General features: G+C 38.2%; 1 long non-coding RNA gene across 1 annotated transcript; it reads right to left on the bottom strand.

The window, feature by feature from the left end:
• Positions 1-9,159: 9,159 nt before the first annotated feature.
• LOC119014317 lies at positions 9,160-11,777 on the bottom strand. The gene is made up of 3 exons (XR_005072932.1): positions 11,236-11,777; positions 10,668-10,801; positions 9,160-9,420 (listed from the first exon to the last, which is right to left on the bottom strand). It is a non-coding gene; the product is annotated as an uncharacterized LOC119014317 (long non-coding RNA).
• Between the last annotated feature and the right edge of the window lie 261 nt (positions 11,778-12,038).

The raw sequence follows: 12,038 nt of genomic DNA, 5'->3' as shown, positions 1-12,038 counted from the left end.
TATAGACCCAAACATGTAAGCCTAAAACAGTTTTTATTCTGTAACAGTTTTGATGATATGTGTATAGCTTAATCTTAAATATTCTAGTAGTATTGTTAGTCCTAATATGGTCATGGCCACTTTCATCCGAAGAAGGGAGCTAGCTGTGTGGTGAATGCTGAATGGACCACGGCAGACCTCTTAGTGCTACCACGAAGGTAAGCTGATTGCTGAATCGAATTTATAAGCCAAATCATGGAATAGCCAAATCAATAATACAGCCCAGTTGCGCTAAATGAAAATCATGAGACGTCTATCATCAGATGAATGATATAGAATAGTTAAACATGAACACTAAGTGTAAGAGCCAATTAAGGGTTAATTCATGTGTGATAATAATTTAGTTAAAAATGTGAAAATACAGTGAAGATAATTTCATAAGAATTCAAAATGATTTTATTTTCTAAAATGCCTAATTTAATGTTAAAAATGTAAAGAACTTTTACTGTGAAAAGTATTTTGGCTTCCAACAGTAATGTACGTCAATATGTCATTTTTGTCATTGCATGCACGTTAAGGTCAGATGCAGCTAGAGACGTTGGAAGCAACACAGTTTTTTGACTGAGCGTACCGAGCATATGTACCGTCTATTTTTGTGTTTTTTCAGTAAACCTTTAAAAAGAAGAATTGGTTTCACTTGCGTTATTCAAATACTGGTTGTTAGACTAGCAGCAAAGTGGTACAAAAGGAACTAGAAGAAACGGAGTGCCACTATACTAAGATTTTCCCCCCAAAAATGTAAAGCTTATCTAAATAATACACAGCTACTCACACAGCTACTCGTTGTCACCCTGCCTCTCCAAATGCAAAACTGACATTAACAAAAATGCAATAATGCAGTAACGTATACACATTGGACTGCGGCACCGTAGGATTGCGAGCTAACCTCTTACTTGCATTTCATGTTGTCTTGTATGATGCGACGAAAACAAGCAGTAAACGTTTCTCACACAATCACAATGCTACGTTTCTCTGACTTCCTGTGTCCAGTGGGTGGCACTATGGATATGACACAGGATAGATGGGATGGATAGGATAGATAGGATGGATGCGACTCCCTCTACACTCCTGAGAGGTTTGGTATAGATGGGGAATTGTATGTCGAAGTTACAAGGACCTGATGCTTTATAGTGAAGGATTTAAATAGAGGGCACCACCATGGCCAGCAGGTATGACGTAGGTGAAAGCTTTTAACAGATTTTCATCTTCAAGGTCTGAGGATGATACTGGGTGAATGTTAAGACTGTGGTATTAAATCTGTAGGAGGAGATCATTTTCAAAAGAGGCATGAGTTTACCAAAAACGGCACATCACATCAAAATGGCTGACTTCGTGTTGCAGTGACGGTATGGGTCCAAGAGGATTTTTTTCTGCGTCTGCTCATGATAAATATGCATACCGAATTTCGTCCACATGTGTGCATGTAGGAGGCAGGGCATTACAATGGGGTGCGCTACAGAGACCGCAGGTCACAACCACACCCAGTGACCTTAAATGATCAAATTTTTCGCTAGATGTGACATATGTTCCAAATTTGGTGAATTTTGGGGTATGTTCAGGCTTCCAAAACAGCAGTTAAAGTGCAGAAGAATAACAATTAAAGCTGCATGCAGCAATGAATGGGCCCTTGCAGGCCATGCGTGTCAGGCTGTGGTGCCATTGGGGGAAAACAAGCTGTGAATGTTGTGTAAATTGAATGATACTTTTCTGTTAATTTCTATCTCAATTAAAAATGTGTGTCTGAGAGTGCGTGTGTACATGCTGATATCTGACTTGAGAGAGGTAAATACATTTCAACTTTCCTGACAGTTGTTAAACATTGACATCACAGACTATATTTATTGTGGATGGGAGTACTGTGGGATGATTCAAAGACATATTTTCTCTGTGCTTAACTGGCATTTGTTTATGTGGCTATGCTGTGGCAAAATGAAATTTCTTTTCCAACTTTCCAACTGCTTTTATAAGTAAAAGTAATAAGCACCATTTGCCATATTAAACAACTGGTATAAACAACATTATTTGCATTTTATTTGTCCATTCATCACATAATAAATCATGGATGACTATTAGAAAAATATGTTATGCTGGCATATGCTGTTGCTAATGTTGGTTTGGCATTACCTGGCATATTTGACAAAAAGCCAAAGGCACTGATACTGGCTGCTCCTGGTTTATAATGGGATGGAGTTCGATTCCCTCCTGATTGGTTTGGAATTTATATAAAAGCCAAAAATGCCGTACACATGTCGTTGCATGCCACATTCACAAAGCAGACACAGCCCACAATTGGCATTTATAGCTCCTCGGCTTATTTGAAGATTGTGTAATGGGGCTAATTACCACTGACTGTGTTCATTATGTGGCACTAAACATCACCCATCAATAATGACATGTTTGTACTGTGCATTTTGGAGAAAACTACCTCCAAATGTCTTGTCCTTCAGGAACTGTGCCGGTTTATTAGGGTTCTAACTAGGGGTGCACCAATCTGATATTAAGATCGGATATCGCCCCGATATTGTCAAAACAGCTGGATCGGAAAAATGAACAGATCCACAGGCCGATCTTTTTTTTTTTTTTTTCTCTGTCACAGCATATCCTACGTCATTCATCAGCATCAGTGTGTCACATGCTGGAAGAGCACTAGTTGTTGTTTGACCAACTTTTTATTAGTTTATCCTCAGGTTCAGCTGCTATGTTTTATTTTGGATTCCTGTTTGCAGGACGTTGCACTTACTCACGTCATTTCTCTGCTGATTAGCTGTTAGCCCCGCGATCAGTCGTTAGCCTCACCTACCAGCTGTTAGCCTTACAACACTAACTTTCAAACTAACGTACTCAATACTCTGTGGGCTGTCCATCGTTGCTCCGTTGGTCGTCCCTCCACCACAACCTCAGGGTTACTCATCGCCGGGCTGCTTTGTCACTCTCCTCTGCTGCTGTGGTCTTCCCGGCTTGCAGCAATGTTGGATGGTCGCTACGCCGCCATTGCTGGCGGGTCTTCGGGTGTTCAGCACAGGAGCACCTGGACCTCTGCTGTCACTTCACCCCAGGCTTCATCGCTTGGATTGGATCTCTTGGTCTCCTGCGTCGCCCCCGCTCTGTGCACAGAGCCTCCAGATGTTAGTTTGTACATGGATGGTGCTTCTGACTTTGGTGCTAGTATTCCCTCCGTGCTGACTGACAGGCGCTCCATTTATTCTTTGTTTTGTTTCTACTTTGTTAGGTGTCCTTGGGTACCCTAGCAGGCACTATATAAATTAAATGTATGATTGTTATTAATATTACACATGTTTACAATGTTTGGTGTATGATTTATTATGTTGTCTTAGTTAGGAAAGTAATGTTTAGTTAGGAAAGACTGGTGCCTTTAGTATCGTCTACATGGTATAAGGTGGACGGTATATAGTTTATTATTAATTCAACAACAGTATTGGATTGGTATAGGGTATCGACAGATAGACAAAGTCCAGGCATTGGTATTGGTATCGGGACTGAAAAAGTCGGATTGGTGCATCCCTAGTTATAACCCCGAAGGGATAGAACCTACAAATCTGTTTGGTTCAGACACAGATTCAGATTTACAGATATAAATCACTCTGCATTTATTTGTGAATTGTGTTTTACGAAACACAAGTCAAGTGACATTTTATGAGTCACCTGCGCCCTCCATTTGTGGATTTTGTGAAACAGCATGGTAGAAGAGTCTCAAAAGTATCCACACAAATAGGTTGAAATTCACAAACATATTTCCACTGAAAAATACTAAGTTGATGAACAAATGATGATGTATAAGTTACAAATTGGAGGCACAGATACAGATCCAGCTTTACAGATACAACTTACTCTGGCACAGATACGGATCCAGCTTTGTGGATACAAATCCCTCTGTATTTATTTATGAATAATATTGAAACTGGTCTAGCTCCATAGCTGTTGATTCACTTTGCACAATGCCTGGAAACAAGGCAAAGCTAAAACAAGATATGAAATTATAAGTTATTAATTAGTGAGCAGATGTAAAGTGTTAACTTAGTTATAATGATTACAAGGTATCAGTCTTCTACAGAGAAAACGTGTTGTTTTCAAAAAAAAAATTGTACAAGTCCTTTTAGTGCTATTGATGACATATTTATCCATCTGATGATCAATATTTTTCATTTTAATGGAAACAAAATGCAGCAAAATATAAGCACAACAACATGATAAAGGGATGTATTTTGGGGGGTTTAAGCTTTAGGTGCATCCGAAATGATTTTAATTATTGTTATCAGTTTTTAAAATATGTATGTTCCATTCTTTCTAGCCCTGTAACACCCCTTGTTGTAAAATTATGTTACCTTTAACCATCCTAAAAAACTGTTGTATATAAACTGTTATCTGTTATATTTTATCTTATTTCTTTACCATATTTGCATAGTCATTGGATCCTATTGTTCAGTCTCACAATGCTATTGGATAGTACATTTGTTTTTAAGTCCCACCTAATGGACATGAACTCACACAACCTCTCAAGATTTCCTTCGAACAACATTTCTTTGTTTCACTGGACTGGATTTATCAGATTTTAGTAAAATGTCTTTTATATTTTTTTGTTGCTATTACAATGTCTAGAACATGTACATATGTAGTTATTGTGGAATAGAATAATCAAATTTCATTTAGAACTTGTTATACATTTGTTGCAATTCTACAACACTGGGTGAGTGCAGTGGGCATAAACATGTTGTATTCCCTCCACCTCCACTACACCACAGCACTGAGTATTTTATTTATACATGAACAGTATACATACTACCCTTGTGTTGTGTTCTGGTCAAACTTGACTGATTTAAAAGTTTTGTTGAGAAACAATATTAATTAATAATTAATTGATTACTAATTAAAATATTATTACTAAACTATACTAAAATTATTATAGTTAAATAATGAAACGTAGATAACTATTATTCATTAATGAACACGGGGTACCACTCTGAAAACAGGGATCAATAATCAAATGACATACCTTTAGTCTCAAAGTCTGAAATTAGTCAAATTGTCAATATTATGAAAATATTGATAATTCGATAAGTGGGAAGGCATGAAGGCCAGCACTGACCGTCTCAACCAGCTGTTATTATGATATGGGATTGTGCAAAATAATCACAGATGCTGCTCAGTTAAAATCAAGTGTTTATTAAAGCTTTTCTCCAAAAACACAAACCATTTACTTTAACAAACAGCAGTTGCTAAAAACCACAAAGATGGCCGAACATGGCTCGGGAAGTCACATTCGCCGGACTACAAATTTGTGGGCGTGACTTAAGTACTCTCGTTGGAAACACTATGGGAAATGCTGAATGTGATTTGGTGAAGTCGCTTGAGAACTCAAATCCCGAGGTGATGATTCAGGTCAACCTGAATCATACACCTGGAATTCAAAAATTGTTGCAGTGAATATAACATATGTACATATATAATCAAAGGTTATCACTACACTGCCCCATGATCCATGGGGGCCCCATTTTGTGCAAGGGGAGCATTCTCTGCGAATGCGCAAAGGATGTGCATCGCTGCCGTGAGGCACGCGTAGAGCACCAAGTGTGCCCGAGGTAGGAGAGAAAAAAAGAGACGAGTAATCTGACACCGCACACACTGCCAAAATGATCGACAGCACGCATCATCTACCAATCAGCGGTCAGATGCGCTGACAGACAGTTGGATCCAGGTGGAGAGGTGGCCTCCAAACGGCGATACAAATCGGGAGCAAGCAAAAGACAGCAAAAGTCAAAACAAGAGGGGGCACAGGTTTCACTTGAAGGTATGTTGTTGAAATAAAAAAGAAAAACTTTGTGGCATAAACATCCTAGCTGCAAGCCTGCTAATCATGAGACAGAAGATAATTATTATGTCTAGCTGTGGATTGGAGATTACATTTTCCAGCAGACATGATAATCATTTACTGAATGTCTTGTTAACTGCATGTACATTCACCTCTGTTGAAAAAGGAGTGGTTAATTGACCACCAATTGGTCATATGTTGGCTCAGGTTTATAGCCTATCAATCTATGCTATCAATAGAAGTTTTGGGCTATTCTTATGGAGGTAAAATGTTGCCACCTCTTGGTGAATTTAATTTAGAACAGTCATATAAGATTAGATAAATTAAGATAATCCTTTATTTGACCCACAGTGGAGAAATCCAAAGCATTGCAGCAGCAAACAGCAGTGTAGGAATATAGAACACAAGTACAAAATGTAAAAATAAGTACATACATGTATTTAAATATAGAAATATCATCAAATCATAATGAATATTATTATTATTAGTTTTAGTCATATTCACATTAATTGCATTTTAATCTTTGTAAGGCTAGTATTTACATTAATTTCATTGTGTAATTTACCATCAAGACCAAAACAAATCTTAATAATCTGCTTGTATGATAGATTTCTTGTCATAACAGGGTCAATGCTGAAGTTTGTTACTGAGGATGACATGGAGCCAGCACCCAGCACAGACAAGGACAAGGACGCTGTTGCTGTGATAATGGCTATAGTTATAACTGCTGCTGGGGCTGTTTTGATAAGACGGTTGTGATGTTCAACATGTAGCCTAACATCAGCTAACCCACATGTTGGACTGACATGGGTGAGTTAGCTTAGCTTTGGGGTGAAACAGATTCTTGGACTCCTTGATTGTATTGGTAACACATCTTGGTCAATGTTATTATCAGGGCTGTTAACCTACACAAGTTGCTTTTTTATATGGATTTTAGTTATTGATCATGTCAGAGGTGCTTTCACACTTTTAACTGATATGTCTTCAAAGGTATTTCATCTTCTGACACTTGGGCAGATCCATCAAGCTATTAACCAGTCAAAGGCCCACCTCTGAGCCTACGACCACACACTCCCACTCGGGTCTTTTAATAAAAGAGGATATAAATACACTGGCAAGCTATGGGACACACGTGTTGTGACATAGATCTATTTCTTATTCTCTCTATGTTTTGTTATAAATAAAACACATTTTCATTGCATTCTGTTTTGTTTTAATTCTATTTTTTCGTACTTCATCATATTTTCTATTCTGAAAAGACTATTCTGTATTTATATTAATATTAATTTCTCTGGGACGTAACTAGGGATGTAACAGTTACCAATGTCATGGTAAACCATGATAAAATATCCAATGGTGAAGGTTGCCGTTTAAGTTTAATTACCATGATAACCCCCGCGGTTGATAACCACGGTGTGGAAAACTCGCAAGATACTTTGTCCAAGTCTCACTATGGAGGCGCAGCGTACAACGTGTGCTTGTTATGTAACGTTAGTGAAGAAGACATGGCAGAAGGAGGATGTGACAGTAGTGGCCCTCAATGCATATTTCTGCATTCGAAGAGAACCAAATCTGAAGTCTGGGCGTATTTTGGTTCAGCGAATGCAACCTTAAGCTCAGGTGCATGATTTATGTGTACGTTGAGTTTTCTCTGTCTAATTTGCTGTTGTCACGAATGTAAACTGACCAGATAGTGGTATAACTGATCAAACTTGATCCATGATTTTGCATGTTATCTGAACCACTTATTAATTGTAGATTTCACTTTCAACCTAATAATTCCCCAAATATTGATGCAGAGCTGCAGTGAGAAGGATTTGAGACAAACACATACTGGATGGACTAAGTTAGTGAATGCAAACTGACTGAGATGACTGACTTTCATCTCACCATCTATGTCTACCTGTGGCTCAGCAGCCATTTGACCAATCAGATTGACCAAGTCCATTGACAACAGACGAGCAGACAGACACAGAGACAGACAGCCAAGTAATATTAGAAATACATAACACTTGTGGATTTTTTGTAGAATAGACTATATAAAGATTATTATAAAATAGTGAATAGAATATATAAGTGTCTAGATAGATACAAGAGTCAAAATAGAGTATTCATAATTCATTTAAGAATAATCCTTTTTGTTTTGATCTAAAAGATTATCCAACCTGTTTCTAACAAAAGTGATATTATCTAAATTGTGAGTTTTATGATCTGTTGGTTGCACCCTTAGTATTAAGTAACAATGACAGTAATAATTAATAATGACACTTTCTATTCATTTTTTTCACAGAGAGGGTCTGCTGGCCAATCGAGTGCTACTGCCACTACATCTCGTTCTACCTCTGTAATGCAGACATTAAAGGACACATTTCAAAAACAGGCTGCCTCATCACAAAAAGCCAATGACCTATTTTGCACAGTTTTGATACATTCTTTTATACTTGTTTATGTTGATTTTGCAGTGTTTTTTTTTAAGGTTTTAGATTTGGACTATTTTAATATATAATAAATCTATTCTATATAATAAATCTTAGTAAAATTATTTCAGTTTATCAGTGTTTTTTCAACATTTTGACGATTTTTTAAAAATACCACGGTATACTGATAACCGTGATAATTTTGGTTACTACGGTGTGAAATTTTCAGACCATTACATCCCTAGATGTAACATTTCTCTTCTTGGTTGAAAGCAGTTGTAACATTTATGTAAATGTGTGAGCGTGTGTGTATGTGTGTAAAGGTTAGGAGTAGAGTGCTCAAGACCTCCCATGATCATCCCTTGTAAGGCTGAGCAATTTTATCACTTCTGCAATATATATTGACATTTTGTTTCCCCAGAAAGTATTGATTTTCAGCCGCAAGTATCAATATTGTAAGTCCCATTCAAATCCGCTGTGTCCCACTTGGCACTCTGCTTGCTGCCCATTTCCCTCCATCCGCTTTGCAGGAACAGAGATTCCCACATGGGAAGAACCTATATAAAGATATAGGTTTTAATATAGGTTTCGAATATATGTGACATACATAAAATTGGCCGGTTTCATATATTATATGTACATATAGGTACATATATGTATAGGCACATACCTATATGTACACGTACATATAGGTACATATATGTCCCTATATGTTCACCGTTATGCACCCATATATGTACATGTTCACCTATATATGTACCTACATATGCACCTATATGTTAACCTATGTAAGTACCTATATATGCACCTATATGTTCACCTATATATGTAACATATTTGATGTATAAGTTTATTTACATGTACATTATTAAAAATTACAGATGTTAAATTTATTAAAATCCATAAATAGCCTACACAAACAAATAAAAACCCAAAATGTAGAACTTTACATAATTTATTCACATTAAAACAATCAAATAAAACAAGAACAAGAATGATAAATTAAAAATGAAGAAATAATAGAAAAAACAAAACAATATTTTTCTCTCTTTGCTCTTCTAAGCCCGGTGAGCTTGGCATTAATGGATGTGCTGATCTGCCTTTGTGTGGCTGCCAGCCACTTCTTCAGTGTAGCATCTGCAGAGGAGACAACAATAATGAGAAGACAATGTAATAATAATAATAATATCAGGAACCCAAAGTGCTTACAGGAGAGAGAGAGAGAGAGAGAGAGAGAGAGAGAGAGAGAGAGAGAGAGAGAGAGAGAGAGAGAGAGAGAGAGAGAGAGAGAGAGAGAGAGAGAGAGAGAGAGAGAGAGAGAGAGAGAGAGAGAGAGAGAGAGAGAGAGAGAGACACTATGACTTTTAACCCACATTTTATTAACAACATCTCCTTATTGCACATACTTCCTGTCAACAAAGCACATGAAATTGTCAGGTTGGGGTATAAGGGAAAACTATGGAAGGGAAGGTGGACCCAAATGCAGTTACTGGAGGCAAGATAAGGGGAACAAAAAGCGAGCTTTATTGAAAAGCTGTATACAAAAACCAAAAGCAGACGAGCAGGGATGGAAAAACAAAGAAACAACTAAGAACGAGTCAAAGTAGCAAAGCAAAAAAAATACAAAGTTCAAATCAATGTCAAAGTACGAAATCAAACAGAACAAAATAAATCCAAAACCTACCAAACAGGAACATGAACAAGAATCAGGATCATGAACAAGAATCAGGAGCAAGGATCAGACAGAGAACAGAAGACAGAATACAGCAAACAGAATCCAATGACTGGACAAGGAGTGAGGGGAACACAGAGACTAAATACACAGACACTAATGACATGACGAGGAACAGGTGAGGAGAGAGGAGGAAGGAAGCCAGGTGAGATAATGAGGGGGAGGAGCACAGAGGAGCAGACCAGGAGGGAACAAGACAACAGACAGAGGGAGCCAGAGGGGAGAACATAGGAGAACTTAAAGGACACATGAGGGCAAGGAACATCAAAACATGAGACACAAGACATGGAACATCAAAACATGAGACACAAGACATGGAACATCAAAACATGAGACACAAGACATGGAGAAAGCAAAACCTAACACAAGACATGATACAAATATGTAAATCAAATACAAGAAGCCAAAAACCAGAAACAAGAACAAACAAAACAAGAGTCATGACAGAAATCATCATAATTAATACAATTACTTTACAAACCTACACACACACACACACACACACACACACACACACACACACACACACACACACACACACACACACATACATACACCTACAAGGAGAGAGAGAGAAAGAGAGAGAGAGAGAATTTTAAAAGTATATTTAGGCTGTTGTATAAGAAAACCAACAATTGGTGCAGTCAGTTACCTTTTTCTTTGAAGCTTTCTCAGTCTGCCCCTGCTCACTGTACTTTGAGTTTAGGAAGTGAGGATGTTTTGTTTCAAGTGTGTTCTCAGCCATCTCCATCTTGCATAGCTTTATTTGGAGAGTCTTTTGAAATTCTGGTGCAATGAAATCAAAATTTTAACATGAAACTGCAAATACTTTTTGGTATGTAAATTTGCCATGTGAAAATAATTTTGGCACGGTACACTGCCCAATGGTTGTGGCGTTTCCACCATTCCACTAAGTACTCCTCGGCTTCCTTATCAGTCCCCTCCAAAATATCTTTGACTGAAAAATTGCAGACATAGTCAAGGGCCAAAATACTAGCCCCTTTTAGATAGAAAAGGTGGCACATTTGCTACAAGTTTAAGGCAGCAATGTGCCGCCCAGTCTTTCTAAAAGGGAGGTATAATATTCCTCCTTTTCCAAAAGCTGCCACTTGCTACTGCCACTAGAGTAGGCGTAAACATGTTACGTGATGTGAAGCACAAAGTTGGGCAGTGAACAGTGACAATGAATTTGTCTTCAAAATAAGAGCTTTACAGTGCACCTCTTTGGAGTTTAGAACTGGGTTCTCAGCGGAGCGGGGGTTCAATTTGAAAGTAGCGACCATTTGTAGCTTGCCACTACAACAAGCTGAGAGCGGAGACAGCTGCAAAGACCAAGCGGATGCTAGCATCTCCTGGATCTCAGTGGCTGTCCAGTTGCTGATCTTGACGTCCATGGATGAAGTGATGGACTTACTGCTGTGATCAGCTGTTTCCTGGTTTTAAAACTCCCCGGCTGTGGGTTGCACAACAGTACACATCATTGACACCTCCGCCCATCTCACGTAATTGCCTGCACATTGACGTCTCGGATTTAGATAGCCATGGAGGCAGAAATAAGTGTACCCTTCGAGGCAGAAAATGAGCGGATCAAAACAGACCCCCAATTTAACGTCCACTGTCTAAATCCGCGGAGCCACAAAAGGACGGGCTGGGCTTGCTGCCCAGTATAAAACGGCTATTATGTGCCCCTCTATCCTTACCCTCTGTCCATTCCAGCAGCGCATATCTCTGAGGGTGATAGCGCCATTTTTACTCCCAGCTGCCTCTGCTGCTTCTGCTGCTTCTGCTACTTCTGCGCATGAGGATGATGTAATCAATTATGCGACGCTTGACTAGTGTGACATGATGTCAGTTGCCTCTAAAAATGTTAGGTATAAACAAAAAAGTAAAAAAAAAAAAAAAAAAAAGTTTCAAGGGAATAGTGGCCATTCAGTGTTTTTTATTCTATGACGACAATTAATATTTAACAATAAACTGGTGTAGAGGGGGTAGTATGGTTTCCACATAACATGCCGTCACATGT

This window comes from Acanthopagrus latus, chromosome 23 (assembly GCF_904848185.1).
Source record: "Acanthopagrus latus isolate v.2019 chromosome 23, fAcaLat1.1, whole genome shotgun sequence".
NCBI lineage: Eukaryota > Metazoa > Chordata > Actinopteri > Spariformes > Sparidae > Acanthopagrus > Acanthopagrus latus.
Note: the sequence above shows the minus strand (reverse complement) of the source record. Positions and strands in the feature narration are given on the sequence as shown.